At 43.2% G+C, this 22,196-nt stretch overlaps 1 protein-coding gene across 1 annotated transcript in view; it reads right to left on the reverse strand.

The window, feature by feature from the left end:
- The window catches only part of DOCK9 (dedicator of cytokinesis 9), a 213,744-nt gene that overhangs the window by 190,689 nt on the left and 859 nt on the right, over positions 1-22,196 (reverse strand). The window lies entirely within an intron of this gene.

Here is a 22,196-nt window from a genome sequence, read left to right on the forward strand (position 1 = left end):
CGTCTGGAGCCTGTGCTCCGCAACGGGAGAGGCCACAACAGTGAGGGGCCCGCGTACGGCAAAAAAAAAAAAAAACCAACAAATTCAAGGAACAAACTGGTTTTACACTAAAGAGAAAAAAATTATATCCCTTTCAGCAATATAACCTTAATATAGTCAAGCTGCAATATGAGAAGATACCTTTTCGATATCCTTCACTCACACACAACTTAGTCAAAGAAATTTCGCATATATTATCAATTTCTTTTATCAGAGCACTGTCATAGGTTTCCAACATTTATTTTGCCAAGCAATAATACTAAAACACAAAACCCAAACAAACAAACTAAAAACAGATAACATTAATCACTACCATTGTTTCATATAGAAAGGTTATTAAAACATATACACACAAACATACTTGCCACCAGGAATGCCAATCTTAATTTTTTTCTTAAAAGCTTTTAAATCTTTAAGAGCTCACTACATTCCCTTATTTTTCTCACTTGCACACAGATCAGAAAGAGCTTTGTCATGGTTTGAGGACCAGCATTTGAGAACCTAGGAGGGAGGCAACCAAATGCTCACAGGAGTTGATGAGTGGTCATCTAGCTCCCTGCAAAGGTGGGTTTGAGTTGGCTCTTAAGGTATAATTAAGGGAGCTTCCAGGTTGGTAAATATGTGGAGATTCAGGGAGAGTGGTGTGACTGGAGAGAGCATTGAAACTCTTTCCCCATTCCTCACCCTATGCATCCCTTCCATCTGGCTGGGCCTGAGATCAGAGGCCAGAAAGGACCAAGCCAAATATTGCTGACACTACTCCTGCTTTTGGAATCTGACAAAAATATACAAGCCTGCAACCCTGAGTGGCCTCGCCCCGGGAGACTTTTTCATACAACATGATGATGGACTGGATAGGTATTAATGACTGAATGAGATTCTAGTAATGTGCCAGTATCTTTTGACCTTTATGATTGTTTTGCTGTAAGAGTTCCTTGTTTGAAGACCAGGGGGCGGACTGTGATACTGTGATTTATAATAAGAAATACATATTTGGTCTTTGTCCCATTTCTGGCACAGAGCTCCTAACAAAATAAGAAGAATTCAGAATTGGATTGGTGCTTCAAAGTTTAAAAAAAAAAAAAAACAATGAACTCGACTTCATTTACTTCAGAAAAGTCCAGAATGAAATGCCCACTGCAGAGGAAGGGCTGTCAGCATGAGTCTCAACAGAAGCTGGGATGTGCACACCACCTCCCCGGACAGAAATGCTGATGGAGACAGGCACCCTGCTCTGCCTGCATTATTCTAAGCACTTAGGCTAGTTTTGAGCACTCACCCTCCAGACTACAGACTTAACCTGAAACATGAGATACTCCAATCTAGCGGTTCTCAACTGGGGGTGATTTTGCTCTCCTCCAGGGGACACTTGGCAATATCTGGAGACATTTTTGGTTGTGCTGTCTTGTGGAAGAGGCATCTAGTGGGTAGAGGCCAAGGATTCTGCTCAACTTCCTACAATGTACAAGTCACTCCCCCCTACAAAGAATTATCCAGCCCAAAATGCTAACAGTGCAAAGGCTGAGAAGCCCTGCACCAACCCTATCAGAGGACTGACTGACTTCTCAAATGTACAGATCTTCTTCTGCAACAAGAGAATGCAGGCACAAAGAGTTCAGTGTACCCATCCTACAATTATATCTTATATAATCATGTTATTTATAATCATATATGTGAGTGTACATAATATTATATATATACATATATAGATATTTACAATTATGTCCCTAATCAAGGTCAATTAATTCATTATCTTTGCTCCTTCCTCCCAGTTGTGCTCCTAATATAAAGTGGTAGTTTATCTTCCCTTTTCTTTCCATTCTTTTGTATGACTTCTGGAAGAAAATTAGAAACATGCTTATCAAAAATCCAGGCCTTACATATGGTAATTTTTTGTGTTAAAAATATTTAATTATTATGTTTTAGAATAGTACATTCTAGAAGCCCAACAATATTAAACATTAAGTTTTACATTTCTGTTCACTTTAAATTGTAAACAAGTAAAAAACTTGAAGAAGTTAGTGAGGGATGGTTACTACCAGTCCACAAACAGGAAATTGTATAAATGACCCAGGTGTTCTAAAGAAATGTACACATAAAAGAACATCCCTAGTGTCTGAATCATGCTGTTAGAAGTCTCTCTGCTGGGTGGCGGTACTCAACCGTCCGGGTCTATGTGCGTGCAGGTCACGCGGCCACCAAGGACCCCGAGTCCCACCATGACAGAGACACCCTTTCCCAGGAAGGCCTTTGCTTGTGGACATTCTATTAATATCGTTCCCTCACGTAAAGCTAATGGCAGGGCACTGATGGGGGTGATAACTTTACAGTGGCTCATCACATAACGCCAGCAAGTGGGCTGGGAGGAAGGAGCACCGGAGACATGTTGACTCGCCAAGGTTTCTACAAACATGTGCAGAGCTCCCAAGGGAATCCTCCTGTAAGTAATGAGCTACACAACTGCTGGTTTACGTATGGTCGTGATAAGCGTGCTGAAAGAAAGGCAGAAGATGCTTAACCTGTTTGGGGTCAAATAAGCCTCTCTGAGGAAGATACTTTGTGTCCAGAAGGAAGAGTGAAGTTGAATAAAGAATGGCTGAGTTAGAGCAAGTTGGGGGTGGGTTTAGCACAGCACATGCAAAGGTTCTGAGGCACAAAAGAACTTGCCCATTTGGGGAATGAAAAGATAGCCCACTCAGTTTCAGTGCAGTGGTCCAGGGGAGAACAGCCCATGCTGAGCCTGATGGGGTAAGCAGAGTACAGATTCACCCTGATAGGTGTATTAAAGATTGTGTGTTTTAGCCTGGGCTACATGGGAAGCCATCAAGCGGTTTTAGGCAGAAAATGATATGTGGCCACACGTGCACAGAGATGAGAACAGAGCTTCAGATGCAGATCTGGTGGGAGTCCACATATAGGCAGGTGGTGGCTAAAAAATGAAAGTGGATGACATCACCCAAGATGTTGGCCCTGAGTAATACAGGTGTTACTACTAGTAATTACCACAAACCCAGCTCACCCACACTGCTTCCAAGGTGCAAACCAGCCCAACGATGACAGTGGTCACACACCTTTTTCCAGACCCTGAGTACTAACAGCAATTCACCATTAGGTGACTTACACCTTCTAAAGTCATTCTGAGCTAAGATCAAGACTAATATTACACAGTTATTTAATTTTTCATATATTTATATCCCATACTCCAACTGGACTGTACGTTATAGTTCCTTGATGATGTATATATATTCTAATAATCAATTTTAAAATAAAAGATTTTCTGACCCTGGAGAGATAATCTAATCCAAACCTGCCTTTACACCCCCAATCAGGAATGATATGAAAACTCTGGATAAAAAAGAACTCACCAATTTGGCTTGAACTTCTAAATAAAGCCTTTTTTTAACCTCAGTCATGCTGAGCCCTCAGAGTGGCTTTGCCTAAAACACTGTAAAGAAGACCTCTCTCAAGGGTTTTGATAACGTGTGTCCTGCTTGACCACTAGATTCCTATTTGCCACACCTGAAATAAAACCAGATCAGCAGCAATGTGAAATAAGGTTTGTCTTCAAAACCATCTGACATCCTTTGGCATTCTCTCACCACCTACCACCCACACTCCATCCCCAGGGCCCACCTCTCTGGACTATCTTCCAGGGTTTGCCATGCTCAGCCTCCACTGTTTCTTCCCGGGAATTCACTCTCCATCTCTGTGCGTTGCTGATTCACAGCTCATCAGGGTGAGACGTTAAGTCCTGAGTGGTCAAGAATACTCCAGATGCCTCCCTGATTTTGTGCATCTTTGTGATAGAACAGAAGGCACTTCCACGCGGGATCGTGGGAAGACATTTGAGAAGCATGCCATTCTGCAACCTTATAGTTAGGGAGGGGTTGGCTTTGCCGGGTGTGGTACTGCCCAGCCCACCTATGCCGACAAATCCCTGCTAAATCCCCAGAGTCCTCTTTGCTAAAGCCCTGAGGAGTTTCTCAGACTGTGAGGCAGAGGCCCGCCTGCTTTTGCAAGCTGTGCTCCAAACCACAGAAACATCCCAGGATGGTGGTGAAAGTTACACCACAGTGCCCAACCTGACATCCTCCTCCATGGCTCCTGGGCACTTGGCTGGCCCTCTGTGAGTGAGTCACAGCTGAGAACAGCTAACGCGGGACGTGGATGGATGATGGAGCCATAGGGCAGGGATGAGGGGACACGTCACAGAGAAAAGCCACACGGGGTGTGACGAGGGCACCCACGCGTCTCCGTGTACACGTCTCATCTCACTAAATGGAACAGAAGCCCCTGAAGGTAGGAACCACCCCACCTTCGAGGTTCCAATTGTACTCACCCTCTGGTGTCAACTAAGGGCTGATCATTTGCCCAGGCAGACAGAAAAGCGGAAAAAGCCTGTCACCAATGTGATGAGCCCTTTTTAACCTCAAGTGCACTTTACAGCACTCCCGGTCTTGGTTTTTCCATCTGAATCACACAGGCAGAGAGAACCCAAAGCCAAGCTGCCAAAATATTTTACAAGTTTCCAACCCAAGAGATTTGGTAAGATTCATGAAGTCTGAAAGAGGCTTGCGGTTCAGGGAGCACAGTCTTGGTCAGCATCTCCTCTTTCTAGAGCAAACTTGAGAACTCCCCACCCAGCTGAGATCTTCCCAATCTACCTTCTACCCAGGACAGTAAGAGCAACACCAAGGGAGGCTGCACAGCTGCTAACACTCCAACTGCTTAAACTCTAGGCACACAAATTCTTCTAGATCATTCAGATTACTCTCCATTACTTCCAAAATAGTAATGGAGAGAGGCGATGGGGGCAGACTGTCCTTCGTGGTGGGCAATCCAAGGCCATCTATATTTGCTTATGGATCTGAGCAGCCAGATTCATCTTTAGGGCTATTTTCTAAATTAGTTTGCAATCCCAAATGTACAGAGAGTGGATAGTGGAGAAAGACAGCCACAATGTCACTGGGTCACGGTGAGGCACAGAAAGAAACAGAGAAAAGGGATGGAGGGAAGCTTAGAATCACAGTTTTGTTATATAAATAATCTAACTACAGACAACAGGGTGGACAGGAAGTCAAAGGTATGCGTCAACTCCCCCTTTTACTTTTGTGATAAACCCAAACTCAAGAGTTTGGCACTAGAAGCTCATACATTGTATACTTGGAAATAAATGGCCTAAGTCTTCTCTTAAAACCTAGTGTGGCAATTCCCTGAGTTCCTTCAACAGCCTTTCCAACTCATTAGTCTTGTTGTTCACAGGCTCAGAGGGTGGGTGTGTGGCCTCAAACAAGGTTCATAGGAGCAGTTTATAAACACACAGACACACACACACACATACACAGGAACATGGCCAAGGAAAGGATAACAAAACAACTCTTTTTTAATAAGAAAAGCAAAAATAGTTTTAAGGTTTTGTTTTTTTTTTTTTTTTAAATTCATTTCCCAATAGAAGGAATTCTTAAACGATGAACTCTCTTGTTTCAAGATCATCTGGCCTTCTCCTGAATTCTCTAATTGCCTGCTTCCAGCCAAGCCCTACATGTCTGGGGTTGCAGGACAGAAAACATAAGCAATCCTAAAACTTATCTTCAATGGTCTTTTTAAAAAAAGTTTCTTTTTTTAACAGAGGGTGATTAGAAATTATAAAAATGAAAAAGGTTTTCAAGTTTTGGTACAGCTAGAGGTTGTTTTTAAAATTGAGGCCATTACTGCCTGCTTTCCCTTTGGACAGTGCCCAGCATTTTTCAGATAAACACGCATCTCCAGAAACTATCAGAACTTCCTCTTGTTTTACAACACTGGTCACGAGAGAGTATGATTTGGACAGCCGCCTGCATCCCTCTGTAACACAACAGCCCATTCTAAAAGGTGGTTAAATTCTAAGGGTGAAAAGTGAAAACAAATTTCAGCATCAACTCTCTTGCATCCAAGTTCCCAGAAACTATCCATGTGCCCTCATTTATTCATTTGGCAAAGAAGGACTGTGAATCCCACTCCAGTTAGTGGAAAAGGGAAACCAAAAATAAGACAATGATGTCTACTTTGCAGGAGTGGCTAAAACATTCAGGGCTCTGCCTGTCTTCAGTACCCCACCGCACTCACACCCCAAATCAGATTTATCAACACAGGAGGATCTGGTGTAACTTAAGGCTCTGGGAAAGGACATACATAGAAGGGGCTCCCACCTACCAACTTTAAGTTATAAGTACACACCAGTCCTTTTAACAGCCCTTCTCTGGATTTTCTCCTGCCCTGTTAGGTCCTTCTTAAGATGTAGCACTCAGTTCTCAGCCTTGACTCAGGAACGCCAGCAGGTCATGGATCTGAATGAGAAAGCAACATCTCAGTACCCTTTCTTTATAAGGTCCCAGGATTTCAGGCCCGGCGATGCAATCTGCAGATATTTTCAGTTCACAAGAGCAGGAGCCAACTTTTCCAAGGCAAGGTGCTAGATTCCCAAGCTCATCTTTCTGGGAGCTTGGTGGTTTGCAGTCGGCAAGACACAGCAGAGAAGGCCACTGCTAGAGGTTAATTAAACATTTGAAGTTTGCCCTAGATAACCATACACAGAAAACCAATGCCTACTTGGGAAAAAAAAGAAGAAGAAGAAGAAGAAAAATGAGGTAAAAACATGCTCCTCCTATAATCTAAACAAAAACCCAACACACATAGAAACTAGCATACAAACTCCATTCTGCAGTTTGGAAATGACAAATTGCTCCAAAATCTTCCATAACCTGCAGCGCTACCTTTAGTTAGCAAACTCCCCTCTAAAGTGCAAATACCCTTTGACAGACAGAATTCTGTAAGCTATTTATACCATGTTGTGAAGGTTTTAATCAGATAAGAGCCTAACATCTAGCTGAGATCATCCACACGCAGACTGACAGTGACAGGAAGGGCGGGGGTAGATTTCTCGAGCACTGAGGGGGCAGGTGGCTGCCCAGAGCACGAGGCACTGTAGTGGGCGGTTCCAAAGGCCAAGGTGCAGCAGCAGGAGAGAGGACGTTTGACCCAAGTACAACCTTGTCCTTGGTAGTGTCAGTAATTATCTCCCTGCAAGGATAGGCTCTTCTGCAATGTTATCAACGACACAGACTAAACAATGATTCTAGCATTCCCCTCTCCGCTCCCTTCTTACTGCTACGGAACTTTTTGTACATATTATTGGGATAATTACCTAAATGTGCTGCCTTACATTTTTACTGGCTATGATGAAACCATTTTTCATCTCTGTTAGGAAACCATACAAATTTGGTTTAAAAGACTTTATTCTAAGAGGCTTTAGGTAAAATAAGTCCCCCAAACTCTTTCTTAAAAGGAAAAGCTGGAAGTGCTACAGTTCAATGTACACATGGCCACCAATTCCTGCTGATAATCTAAATAGAACATGCTGGGTTGGCCAGAAAGTTCGTGCGGGACATTACGGAAAAACCCGAATGAACTGTTTGGCCAACCCATACTTTCACTCTTCTGGTCATAGACAGCGGTAATAAACCGAATCCCTCGTCCCATACAAGCCCTTTGTGGCTTTTTCTTTCCGTTTCACTTGTGTGTTACGGAGACCGGAGTTGGGGGACGGGGGAGAGGGCGGGAGTAGGGTACCTTTTCTGCAGAAAAGTCAGAAGGCACAGCACAGGCCTTCCTAGACATCACATTAAGGTAACCCCGGGTTAACTTAAATTAGCTCTTACAGTCTAAACAAGATGATGACCAGCCTATGGCTCAGAGAGGAACCTGGGGGTTTTCTGAGATGCAGGAAGACACAGCAGGGGACACCAGAGAGGGAAAAGGACCTCCAGGAGCCTAGGCATCTGCCACGACACAGGAGCAGGTTCACCAAGAAATTACCGAAGCTCACGCTTCAGGACCCTCCCTGGCATGGGCCCCTCCTAAAGTCCTGTACTTAACTTGGTCTTTTCATTTTCTATTAGTTCTCTTAAAGAGGGCTCTCAACTGTAGGAGCTTCAGGCCCTACAAAAGCTGGATCTGTCCCTGACCTGAAGGTTCCTCAGGCATTCAAACACAGCAAGACCAAAAGTGAACTCGTGATCCACTCTCCCCCTTCCTCTGCTCCATGCCAGCTACGCTTAAACCCGTCCCTCCCCTTCCATGCCTGCATTTGATTAATGGCATCACCACCTCCCAAGTCAGAAGACTGGGCGTTGCTATTCCCTGCTCTCTCATCCATTTCCAGTGTGCAGCAGTCCTTTCCCTCCATGCCTTCCATCAGAGGGTTTGTCTGGAGGGTCAGAGCTTTCACCCTGGTCCTCCTGCTTCCAGTCTCTTCCTTTCTGATTCCAAACCCCACTCTGGCATGAGAAGGATGGTCTAACCCCACAGGGCCCCGCGGGCCTCCAAACTGAACACTGGTTGCTCAGCACATGAGGCAGCTCTTCACAGACAGGCCAACCCACCTCACACCCAGCTCTGAGCCGCTCAGCCCTCCCTGCACACCTCCCAGCACGCTGTTCCCCTTGGCTACAGGTCCTCCCCACGCATGACCGCACCCTAATGCCTTCAGGGTTTGCGTTTATCCTTCAAGACCCCCTGAAATGCCACCTTCTCTTCGGTCCTTCCCAGTCGCCCCCGATCAGCTGTTCCACACACCCTTTGACCTCCTGTGGAATTCAGCTATTGCTTTCTACTGACGTTTCCTCTTATCTCCCAAGCTGGACTGGGCTCCTTGTCCTGCCTCATCTTTTTCTCACTCATCCAGTGTTACGAGGTTCATTCATTTCTGAGTACTTTCCCACACCCCATGTGTGCTGTACCAGAAGGCTGGACTCTACGGTATGATGGTTAAGAGCACAGGGCTCTGCAACTAAATGACTGGTTTGAATCCCAGCTGTGCTACTAACTACTTATATGACTTTACACTTTATTCACCTTTCTCTTTGTTCCCCGACTTGGTTTCCTCAACTATAAAATTAAGGTAACAAGAGTACTTCACCAGGTTGTCATAAGAATTAAACGAGTAAATAAACATATGGAGCTTAGAACAGTGCATGAGAACTAGTGAACACTCAATAAACGTCAGCTATTCTGATGGGGGTAGAAGGAGGGGCCATGACTTTATTCAATGATCAATTATTCCTCTGCTCCACTATTTAAGCCCCTTCTAAAGGGCAGAGGGGATACGTACCTTGTGCAAGAAGGATACTGTGCACACAGCTCGCTAAACGTTTCTGTGAGTGGTTCAGATGACTCTGCCGGTGCGCTAGAGGCAGGAGGCTTAAACAAACATATGCAGGCAAAGTTCTTCAAGCTCTGGGCATTAAGGGGGCTGTAATCCTGCTTCCAGATGCAAACCTCACCATGCTCTACCTCCCTGACCACTCAATTCTAGACAGCTATTCCAACTCCCTTCCTTTGCCCTTCCCGGGGCCTTGGCTCTCGGTACTCTCAGCTCTCTCACCAGGAGACTCTGTCCACTCCCATGCCTTCCTCACCAGGCTGGGATCCACAGTTCTACCTCCAGCCCGACAGTCATGGCCCCCCTCAAACTCAGGATGACCCAAAATAAAATCCTCCTCTCCATCCCAACTTCCCCAGACTCATTCCTTCAAAGCTGTTCCCCAGCTCTGTAGACGGCAGCCTGGAGGTGCCCAAGGCAGACATTTGAACACCCTTGACTCCTTTCTCTCTCATTTAATTATCTCTTAGATCCAGATACCACCTTCCATCTCCACTACCAGCCACCCTAGTCAGGCCACGACTGCCTGTCATCATGGTGCCCAGACCTCCTCACTAGTGTTCCCATCTTCAGACACCCTCTTTCTCCAGCCCAATCATACACTCTACAGTCTGAGAGATCTTTCTAAAACATCAGTCTGACCATGTATTTCCTAACCTAAAACCTTCAGCAAATGGTTCTCCTCCAATATTAGAATAAAGTTCCAAAGGACCCACCATGATCTGGTCCGTGCTACCTCTCTAGCCCCACTGGTCACCACTGTACTTTCAGCCCAGTTAGCCCTCTCCAGCCTCATGAAACTAGAGCAGCTACAAGGAGGTCTCAGCTCTCCCTCCCTAGGACTTTTCTCCTTATGCAGAAATGTCCTCCTACCCTTTTAGTTGGTTAACTTCTTCACCTTCTTCAAGACTCAAGTCAGACATCACCTCCTCCAGGAGTCTTCCTTGACTCTGTCCCAAAGGTGAGCTAGGAGTCCCTTGCAGGTTTTCTCATGGTAGCTAGGCTTATCTCCATCACAGCCTGTATCCCACGCAGGAGATCTCCAGGCCTTCTGAGAGCACAGACTGTGGCTTATTCACCATTGTATTAAAAGGTATCCGATGGATATTGGGTGTGACATAATACGAATTATTTGGTCTCTGCCCTGATTCCTGGCACAGAGCTTCTAAAACTCTTGTAATTCCGTGACTAACAGGGGTGACAGAAGTATCTTGTTATACATAATAAACCCCTTTCCATACCTGAGTTTATGTTAATGAGGTGACTCTTAGAGCAGGAGGGGTTGGTTGCCTGAGGAACCAATCCTGTGAATAGTAGGCTGTATCTTTCAGCTCTGCTTCCTGACTTCCCAGGAGAGGAGAGAGGCTGGAGATAGAGTTCAATAACCAATAGCCAATGATTTAATCAATCACGCCTACATAATGGAGCCTCCTAAACACAGATGTTTGGAGAGCTTCTGGGTTGGTGAACACATAGAAGAGTTAGGAGAATGGCATGCCTGGAGAGGGCATGGAAACTCCATAGCCTTTCCCCATACCTTGGCCCATGCATCTCCTCCATTTGGCTGTTCCTGAGTTGTATCTTTTATAACAAACCAGTAGTAGTAAGTACGGTGTTTTCCTGAGTTCTGTGAGCCATTGTAGCAAATTATCGAATCCAAGGAGCGGGGACGTAGGAAACCCTGACTTACAGCTGACTGGTCAGAAGCACAGGTGAAAACCTGTGAGCCCTTGAGCCCTTGACCTGTGGGATCTGCACTAACTCTGAGTAGTTGGCATCCAAATTGTTTAACATGAGGGATAAACCCCACATATTTGGTGTCAGAAGTGTTGGGAGTACAGGAAATAGCTTTTCCAGTAAAGGGGAAAAAACAAGAAAACAATTTCAGGGTTCTCTTCTGATTGCTCTTTGACAGTACAGAAAGCTTAGAGGAATAAGAGTCACTTGTAAGGCAAATTCTTTGATGATGCTGTTACCTATTTCATAAGCCTAGAAAACACAAGGAATACCAAACGTGCAGAAGGATAAAACTATTAGCAAGGACTGCCACCAAGCCCACATCTTAGAACTGTATAAGTAAACAGACCCTGTAAAGGCAGAACATACTCTAGAAAAGCAGAGAAAACCCATCCGTCAGCAACTACCATGTCCCTCTGCTTAGGTTCACAAGTCACATCTACTTCAGTTTTCTAGGATATGGGTTTTTCCTTGGCAGAGAAACAAATGTTTATTGAAATGTATCCGAGGATAAAGCCTTGGATTGTTCACTGACATGCGAAAAAAGTAAAGTACCCCTTTATCCAATATTTCAGTACTGAGGTGACAACAAAAAATACACACACATACACAAATAGACAGTCACACACAGACATATGCATATCTAAAACTTAACACACAGGGCTTCCCTGGTGGCGCAGTGGTTGAGAGTCCGCCTGCCGATGCAGGGGACACGGGTTCGTGCCCCGGTCCGGGAAGATCCCACGTGCCGTGGAGTGGCTGGGTCCGTGAGCCATGGCTGCTAAGCCTGCGCGTCCGGAGCCTGTGCTCCGCAACGGGAGAGGCCACAACAGTGAGAGGCCCGCGTACCGAAAAAGACAAACAAAAAACTTAACACACACATAAAACGTAGGCCAGGAGGGAAATCAATTATCTTTAGAATGCATATAATGTATAAAGGAAAAACTACAATTCACTCTCCATCTATTAGGATACAGATAAATTTCCTGCAGACACCAACACAATTGGTTTGGAAACTCTGGTAGTACCTCTGCTTATAGTTTGCTGGGACTCCTTTTGTTAGGAGAGACCGGATACACAAAACATGTAGATTCAAACCAAGGTCACTTGAGGATGCAGCTGCCACATTGGAATTTCTCTTTCATCAAAATGCACCAGAGATTCCTTATTAAGACAAGCTTGATCTACCTTATGAGCAGGGGATTTCACAAGGAAACACATTTACAAATATACTTAACTCTACACTCAATCCTTAACCCTCAGCCCCTGAATCTTTACCAATACATGCTTTATAAAACTACCTAAATCAGCAACTTATGCAGTATAGCCTATTTATAGATAAATCTTTAAAATGTAGAATTTGTTTCTTCAAATTTCTTGTTTCCATTTTTACTAAACTGTAATTGAACTCATAGCTGGATAAGAAGTTTGCTTCTATAATGGACAAAGGATAGTTCCCAAACAAAGCCTAGTACATAAAGGAACATAAAACATAATGAAGGCAGGATCACAAATCAATGACTAAGGAATGGATTATTCAAAATACAGGATTGGGAAATATGAGTGTTGGGAGTAAGGAGGAAATCAAGTTAGGGCCTCAACTAAACTATATACCAAATAAATTCTAGATTGACTAAAGCGAGGATTGGCAAACTTTCTATAAAGGGTCAGCTAATAAATCTTTTAATCAAGAAAGTAAATAATATAGACCTCTACCGCAACTACTCAATTCTGCCACTAAGAAAGAAGTCATAGACAACATGAAAACAAATGCCAATAAAACTTTATTAACAAAACCAGTTGGCAAGCAGGCTCCTTGGATAAGAAAGCCAAATGGTAAGTAAATAAATAAGCAAGCAAACAAGTTCCAAAAGAAAATACTGGTGAATATCTGATCTGAGATAGGCAAGAATTTCTAAGTATAAAAGTAATGGAAGAGGGACCTCCCTGGTAGTCCAGTGGTAAAGAATCCATCTTTGAATGCAGGGAACACAGGTTCGATCCCTGGTCAGGGAACTAAGACCCCACATGCTGCAGGGCAACTAAGCGAGCCACAACTATTGAGCTCGTGCGGCTCAAGGGGAGAGCCTGTGTGCCACAAACTACAGAGCCCACACGTTCTGGAGCCCGCGCACCACAACTAGAGAGGAAAAATCTGCATGCCACAACTAGAGAGAAGACCGAGCACTGAAACAAAGAGACCTCAGGCCTTAATGAAAGATCCTGCATGCCTCAACAAAGATCTCGTGTGCCACAACTAAGACCCGACACAGCCAAAAAAATAAGTGGGGAAAAAAAAAGTAATGGAAGAAATCACAGAGGAAAAGACTCTTATGCTTATCACATACATTTAAACTTCTATTAGTAAAATAAGTACTATAAAGAAGGTAAACAAAATTAAAGGCAAATGACAAAATGGAGAAATACTTGAAAAGAATATGACAAAGGATTTGAGTTTCAAAATTGTATCTTTTATCTCTCAAATTGGCAAAACGATCCTGGCAATCATCATATATAAAACAAGACTAATATTCACTGGTGCTAGGAACGTAACTTGGATCAATCATCAAGCAATAAAACAACATGCCTTAAAGGGCCTTTAAAAAATTCATTCCTGCCTTAACAAGTTCATGTTTATGAATCTAGCCTATGAAAATAATTACAGATCCATAAAAATATGTTTGGGTAAAGATGTCTTCAATAAGCTTAGTTTATAACAACCTAAATGCCTAACAAAAGAAAAGCATTTAAATAAATTCTAGTATATGCATTACAATGGAATATTATGCACTTATTAAACACTCTGTTAGCAGAACATTACAGGCATAAGTAAATGGCCATAAAAAATGACAAGAGAAAAAGGCATCGGAATTATTTATGAAATATTATACCATTTTTTATATTTGCATAAGCACGGAAAGATATTAGAAAACATACACTACATGTTAAGCAGTAATTAATTCAGGGCTGTGGGATTATGGCTGATTTTGTTTTCCTCTTTATTCTTCTCTGTAGTCTCTATATTTTCTAAAATAATTACATATTCTAAATATGAAAGACGACCAACGTTACTTTTAAAAAAGCAAAAAAGTTGTTGCTTCTCACCAGATCAATGGGAGAAACATAAACCAGCTATTGGAATACCTAAAAAGACTTGAGCAAAAGTAGTAACAGCCCTACTCATCTGTTTCTACTCAGTATTTCTCTGCTCTTCCCTCTTCAATATCTATGAAATAGCTACCAGCTCTAAAAGGTTGATGACCCCCCAGAACAAACACATTCCAGCCCCCCACAATGGAACATTTCAGAATTCTACGGGGATATTTAAGAATGCTTCCAGAAGTTGAGGCAAAAGTAGTACTAATTTGAACCCTGGTATGACTATGTTACTGCCTAAGTATACAGCAATCTAAGTTGATATTATTCTGTTGAGCAGATAACTCCATCAACAGCTTAATAAAAAGCAATAATGATTTACAATAGCCAGGACATGGAAGCAACCTAAGTGCTCATCGACAGAGGAATGGATAAAGAAGATGTGGCACATATATACAATGGAATATTACTCAGCCATAAAAAGAAACGAAATTGAGTTATTTGTAGTGAGGTAGATGGACCTAGAGTCTGTCATGCAGAGTGAAGTAAGTCAGAAAGAGAAAAACAAATACCGTATGCTAACATATGTATATGCAATCTAAAAAAAAAAAGAGTGATTCTGAAGAACCTAGGGGCAGGACAGGAATAAAGACGCAGATGTAGAGAATGGACTTGAGGACACGGAGGGGGAAGGATAAGCTGGGACAAAGTGAGAGAGTGGCATGGACACATATACACTAACAAATGTAAAACAGATACCTAGTGGTACCTAGCAGCCGCACAGCACAGGGAGATCAGCTCAATGCTTTATGACCACCTAGAGGGGTGGGATAGGGAAGGTGGGAGGAGATATAGGGATATATGTATACATACAGCTGATTCACTTTGTTATACAGCAGAAACTAACACAACATTGTAAAGCAATTATACTCCAATAAAGATGTTTAAAAAAAAAAGCAATTATGAAGGCAAACTGCTTGAAGTCACAAGCAGAGAAAACAAGTTTTCTTGTCTTCAATTTTTAAAAATCTCAAAACAATATTTCTGGAGGACAATCTGGCTATACATACAAAAATCCTTTAAAAAGCAAATATATTGAGCTCCATGAGCTGTTTGTATATTTTGGAGATTAATCCTTTGTTGTTTCATTTGCAAATATTTTCTCCCATTCTGAGGGTTGTCTTTTTGTCTTGTTTATGGTTTCCTTTGCTGTGCAAAAGCTAACGGAAAATAGTATGGAGCTTCTTAAAAAACTAAAAATAGAACTACCATATGACCCAGCAATCCCACTACTGGGCATATACCCTAAGAAAACCATAATTCAGAAAGAGACACGTACAACAATGTTCACTGCAACACTATTTACAATAGCCAGGACATGGGACCAACCTAAATGTCCATCGACAGATGAATGGATAAAGAAGATGTGGCACATCTTCAATACAATATTTTATGGCTGAATGTTACTCAGCCATAAAAAGAAACGAAATTGAGTTATTCATAGTGAAGTGGATGGACCTAGAGTCTGTCATACAGAGTGAAGTAAGTCAGAAAGAGAAAAACAAACACTGTATGATAACGCATATATATATGGAATCTAAAAAAAAAAAAAAGGTACTGATGAACCTAGTTGCAGGGCAGGAATAAAGAGGTAGACATAGAGAATGGACTTGAGAACATGCGGTGGGAGGGCGAAGCTGGGGCGAAGTGAGAGTAGCATCGACATATATATACTACGGAATGTAAAATAGTTGGCTGGTGGGAAGCAGCAGCGTAGAACAGGGAGATCAGCTCGGTGCTTTGCGATGACCTAGAGGGGTGGGATAGGGAGGAGGGAGGGGATATGGGGACATGTGCATGCATATGGATGATTCACTTTGTTGTGCAACAGAAACTAACACAGTGTTGTAAAGCAATTATACTCCAATAAAGATCTACTTTAAAAAAAAGCAAATATACTTTGACCCAGCTACTCCAAGTCTAGAAGTTTATGCTAAGAAAATAATTTGACAACTGTTTAAAGTACACATGCAAAGATGTTTATCACAGCATTTACAATTGGAAAAAAATGGGATAATGGGTTTAAGTTAAATAAAATGTCACTTCCTCCAATGTGAATGTTTGTGTCCCCTCAAAATTCATATACTGAAACCTAATTCCCAATGTGATGGTGTTTGGAGGGGAGGCCTTTGGGGGTGGAACCCTCATGAGGGGGATTAGCGTTCTCTATAGAAGAGGCCCCAAAGAGATCCCTCACTCCCTCCTCCACATGAAGTTACAGTAAGAAGACAACCAAAAAGTGGGTCCTCGCCAGACACCAAATCTATGGTTGCTTTGATCTTGGATTTCCCAACCTCCAGAACTATAAGAAATAAACGTTTGTTACAAGCCACTCAATCTATGTTATTCTGTTATAGCAGCCCGAAATAAACTAAGACACATCCATACGATGAAATGACACCATTAAGAATTAGATATACATGTATACTCATTGACATAGAAAGATGTTTGTGATATCTATTTAAAGCAAACAACAAGACTACAGAACAAAATAACATGTATATTGTTATTTATTAGTCAGCTTTGGTTGCCATAACAAAATACCAAAGACTGAGTGGCTTCAACAACAGAAATTTATTTGCTCGCTGTTCTGGAGGCTGAAGTTCAAAGTTAGGGTGGCCTAACTTTGAACTTCATCCTGGATTGGGACCCTCATCCTAGATTGCAGAGAGCTGCCTTCTTGCTGTGTGCTCATATGGCAGAGAAAGAGAGATTTCTTACTCTTCTTAGAAGGCCACAGTCCTTTTGGATTAGGGCCCCACCCTTATGACCTCATTTAACTTAATTACTTTCTAAAGACCCTACCTCCAGATGCAGTCATACTGTGGATTTGGGCTTCAACATATGAACTGGGGGTGGAGGGAAACAACAAAATTTAGTCCACAGACACCCATTATATATGTAACTTTTATGAACAACAGTATACATGGATGAAGTTCTTGAAGGTTTTTGCCTCAAAATATTTGTATCAGTGGTTACCTCTGTGTAGCAAACACAGCACACTTAGTTTCTACAATGAATGTTAAATTTCCTGCTTATGATTTAATAAATATTAAAAAGACGGTAAATTTTTAAAAAGCACCAGGGAAAGGTACAATACTCGCTCCTGCTAGCTCATGCTGGCTGCACTCACAAAAAGCAGCATCAATAGAGCAACTCAATCTCAGGACACAGGAAATGGATCTAGGAATCAGAGCAGACTGTTCCTTGAAAACATCAGCCCAATTTACTGCTGTGATCAAAATAGGCAACGAAATCCACTGGGCATCATTAGGAAGGATATTAAAAATAAAATGGAAAACACAGCCTACCGAAAGCCACGGCCCTGTGACTGGACCTAGAACCAAAGGAGTGTTCCAGAAGGTGGCCAAGCAGGTTTCCGCTTTCTTACAATTCAAGACACTTGTAACAGTGCAAGAAACAGTTATGAGAGAACATCTGAAAAAATAAAGATCTAGCCTTTACTTTCCCCACTGCCTCAAGCTGACAGGTATTATACCACTTTTCACTTAGCCCGTCATCGATTATACCGTTACCTCTCCTTACCCTCCCGCAACCCATCTATCCCTGTAGCTGCACAGACACGTACAAGCAGGACCGCAGGCTCTTATGGCCATATCGCCTTCAACTCTGTTCTCTTTGCACAGTGCACATACGACAAACCAAAGGATTTTCAAAGCCAATAGGTGTTTTACGTTAGGAAGGACTGTTTAGCCTGGGGAGACTAAAGTAGTCTGATAAAATCCTACACAGCAGTAAAGGCTGAGAACATGCTGACGACGTGTAGCACATCTTGAAATAGGAAAACCATGAAAAACTTCAAAGCTTTAAGGAGGTAAGAAAAAAAGATTAACTATCAATTTACCATGCGTAAAATTATCAATATATTATCCCAACATGTCACAAAAGAAATTGAGGACAAGAAAGTTTGTCTTCTCTCCTTGTGACTTGCAGCAACGTGCTCTCTATGAAGCTACTGACAAAATCCCAGCGGCCATCAAGGTTATAACTAAGTGACTTCTTTCACGTCAGTTACAACTGGCAAAAAGAGAACATGGTACAGCATAATCCCACAGGTCCTCAATTCCTCCACAGAAACATTAAGAGAAGAAGATTCTATTACTGGCTATGTGTAAAACAGGGCAAGTCCTAGTCAATAGGGCTGGGTGCATCACAAACCCTCACAGACAAGGAAAAATGGGATTTACAAGTGTTTTGTCTCAGCTCAAGCTGCCCCTCCTCATGGAAGGTGCCTGGGCGAAGCTGAGCCCTCACGTCCTTGACCGTGCCCTGTGCGTCCTGTGTCAGCTTCCCCCGGTGGGGACCTGAGCTTCCTCATCATTCCTGTACATCCAGCACCCGGCACAAAGAAGCACTCAAGGGTGTTTCTTGAATAACCTGGACATTCCATTAATTAGAAAAGAAAGACTTTAGAAAACTCTATACTCAAGAATACAATCTACCCCAACTCAATCCTGTCCCTCCATTGTGGCAGAATTACTAATCAAAATTTAAGTGTGGCACACTGGACATTCAGTCAGTCCATGACTTCCAGATAAGCCCTTTTCCCAATGTACCACCCGCCACGGGGCTAATTCATCCTTTTAGACATAAAAAGAACCTTCCTGTGCAAGATTGCACAGCTGCAGCCTTACTATAAAGCTAACGTCTGCACTCAAGACATCTGATTTTTAATGAGCTATAGTTTAACTTTTAAAGAAGTCACCCAGGTGATTTTTAGTAATGGATGAAGATGTAACATGTAGCGTAAGCACTACACGTGCTGTAAGTGAATATCATATAAAACTGTCTTAACTCTGATGTAGCCATTGGCACAGCAAAGCACACAACTTGTGTGAAAACAAAACGTAAAAAAAAAAAAGCAAGCTTAATAAAATTAGATTTTTACGGAATTAAATTAACATTAAAAAAAGACGTGATTTTGCTTCAGAGCCACCTTGAAGGTTTGTTCTTCACTACTGTTCTCTATTCACTTATTAATTCATACTCTGCTTTGTTTCAAAAGGATTTAAAGTGATTTACATAAAAACATACAGAAGAGGATTAAAAGTATTTTAATAAGCAGATGAGAAGAAGCAGACAGCGATAAAATAGTCATACAGGAAAGTAAGAAGCAAAGTTTAAGGGAAATATAAAACAAATCATTTTGAAAGAGCCTATGTATGTTAGAATCGGATCATATTGTGAAACTGTTAAAAGATAAGCTTTCTTTTATTTATTTATTTATTTATTTTTTGCGGTACACGGGCCTCTCATTGCTGTGGCCTCTCCCGTTGCAGAGCACAGGCTCCGGACGCTAAGGCTCAGCGGCCATGGCTCACGGGCGCAGCCGCTCCACGGCATGTGGGATCTTCCCGGACTGGGGCACGAACCCGTGTCCCCTGCATCGGCAGGCAGACTCTCAACCACTGCACCACCAGGGAAGCCCAGATAAGCTTTCTTTTAACAGTCAACTGAAGAGGTGGCTGAGGTCAGTTACATGAATCATAATGTATATAAAATAAAAATGAAGTAGTTCCTCAGGAAAAGCAAAACCATTCAGAGCATGAAGACAAGAAATTTCTTCCAGGGCTCCTCATAAAAGGAACGCTAAAAAATATAAGTAATTATAATTGCTAACAATTAGCACTAACTTACATGCAAAACACTGTTCTAAGAACTTTAGACATATTCACTCATCTAATAACCCTATGAGGTAATAAGCACTGTTATTATCTGCATTTAATGGATAAGGAAACAGGAACAGAGAGGTTAAGTAAACTGCCCAAAGTCACACAGCTAGCAAGTTGTGGATTTGGGACTCAAACCCTGAAGGCTAGCCCCAGAGTCGCCACTCTTAACCACTACACTATAGTGCCCTCAACACCCTCATAGTAGACATCACTTTTCTAAGGATGTTTCTTATGATGTCCTTCAGTGTGGGCAAGAGAAAAACGCAAAGCTTAGTTCAGGAGCAGCAATTCCTCTGAGGCCAAAATGAGCCAGTCCACCCCTGTGGGTTTCTAACAGATAGGCAGATATCTCCGGTATTTTAGAGTCTCCAGAAGAATGGTAGCTACATGAACATTACTTTTCCTCCACAAGGTTTTTTATGCATTGAGTGACCGGGGTGGGGGTTATACCCTGAGGAGCAGTGAAGTGCAGCGCTGACCTGCTGACAGTTAAGGTCGAGCCACAGGCTGGCGTCACCACCTGAGCTGGAGGAAGGACAGACATCCTCCCCACCAAGGCTGAGGCGGCTGACAAGGACCCACATCTGCCTGATGAGAAGGTCAACCTACTTTGCATGGAGCAGGCCCAAGGGAGGGCCGATGGGCAGGGCTCCCTTAATAAAGGGTTTGGCTGGATCAAACCAAAGGATGAGAAGGTCCTCAAATGCCCATGCCACGGAACAGGTCTCAACAGAGCTAGTGTGGACAATATCCAAAGATAGTATTATCAAATCAATTGTCACTCAAGGATCACAGCAAACCCATGGAATGGCCAGCCTTGGACCACATAACTTCTTAGGGTAGCTCCAAGAAAGACTGGTTTTAGAAGATAACCTATCTTCTCAACAGCTTCTCCAAGTTCAAGTTCAGGACCATAAAGCTATTTCATCAGAGTTCACTTATTAGCCAAGCACTTACTAGGAATCAGGCATTGTTCAGGCTGTTGAGGGCAGAGCGGTAAGTAAAACAGACAAAAATCCCTGCCATCATAAATCTTATTCCTGTGTTAAGTACCGTAAGTAACAGCACTAATTACTATTACTACACTTATGCTATTATTCTTGCCTAACTGTACGTCAGCTGAGATCAATATTATGAAGAAACTATAGCGGGGACCCAGAGAAGGGTGCGCTGGGGGTGCAGCAGGATTACACCGGTGGTCAAGGAAGCCTTGCTGCCATGGGGAGATCTAAGCAAAGCCCTGCAGGAGGCTGGGGGTGGACCAGGTAAACGTCTGGGTAGAGATCCCAGGAGAAGAGGCCAGTGAGAGAGGAATGAGGAGAATGAGGAGGAAACAGGGTGACAAGGAGGAAACAGGGTCTGGTGGGCAGGCTGGGGATGGACCTGGAAGCCCCCGTAAGGATTCTGGATCTGACTGAGCAGAAGAAGGATGGTCTGACTTTCCTCTCCAAAGGACCACTGTCTGCCACGTAGAGAAGGCATAGGGCCAAGGAGAGGGGCAGGGAGACCAGTTTGGAGTGAGAGGGTGCATCTTTCCACCCACAGCACCTCGGCCACATGCACACACGGTCCTGTCGTGCTCCAGGGTCTGCTGGTGTGGGTGAGGGTGGTGGCAGAGAGCATCTGACCAAAGGCACAGGACCTGTGCTTCAGAATCCAGTCCCAGAGTACCAACAAAGGCCCTGGCAGGTTAGAATTCCTTCACACAATAAAAGAAAAAGAAAAACATGCAGAGTCTCCCAAAGGCAGGTTAACCAAACAAAAGTCAGTGTGGCCTGAGGGAGCAGAAGCTGGTGGCATGGGAGAGGCGCTGGCATCACGGGCCAAGCAGTCCTACGGCTGTCAGGGTTATGGATTACACTCCTGGGACAGACACTGTAATGAGCCAGTCCTTCTAATCTCTGAAACCAGCTATTCTCAAAAGCATATCCCCAAATACTTTAGGGTTTAAAATATTTAGTAGTTAAAACAGTACCACTTAAATTCCATACCCACGCATAACACTCACTGCCTTCCAAAATGCATCTGATGCTCATGTGATACTCTCCTTTTCTTTCCTCCCAAGGATTTTGAGAGCTAACATCACATAAGCCTCTCCACAAAACACATCCCCTTTAGGGGCTTCTGCAAGGCTGGGGCGACCTGGTACGATCCGGAGGTGCATATGGCATGCTAGCCTCTCAGTCTCAGATGGCAGCCTAACGACCAGGAACGGTTTTGGGGTTTCCGCACACCCTGCCTTCGCCATACCGAGATCCTGCTGGCCAGCCCCACACACAGAAACTCCCACGTGTATTATTCCCCACTCGTTTTGACACAAACTGTGAGAAGAACAAGGAAAAATGGCAAGGCATCCTGAGGGAGGAGGAGAC

This window comes from Phocoena phocoena, chromosome 18 (assembly GCF_963924675.1).
Source record: "Phocoena phocoena chromosome 18, mPhoPho1.1, whole genome shotgun sequence".
Taxonomy (NCBI): domain Eukaryota; kingdom Metazoa; phylum Chordata; class Mammalia; order Artiodactyla; family Phocoenidae; genus Phocoena; species Phocoena phocoena.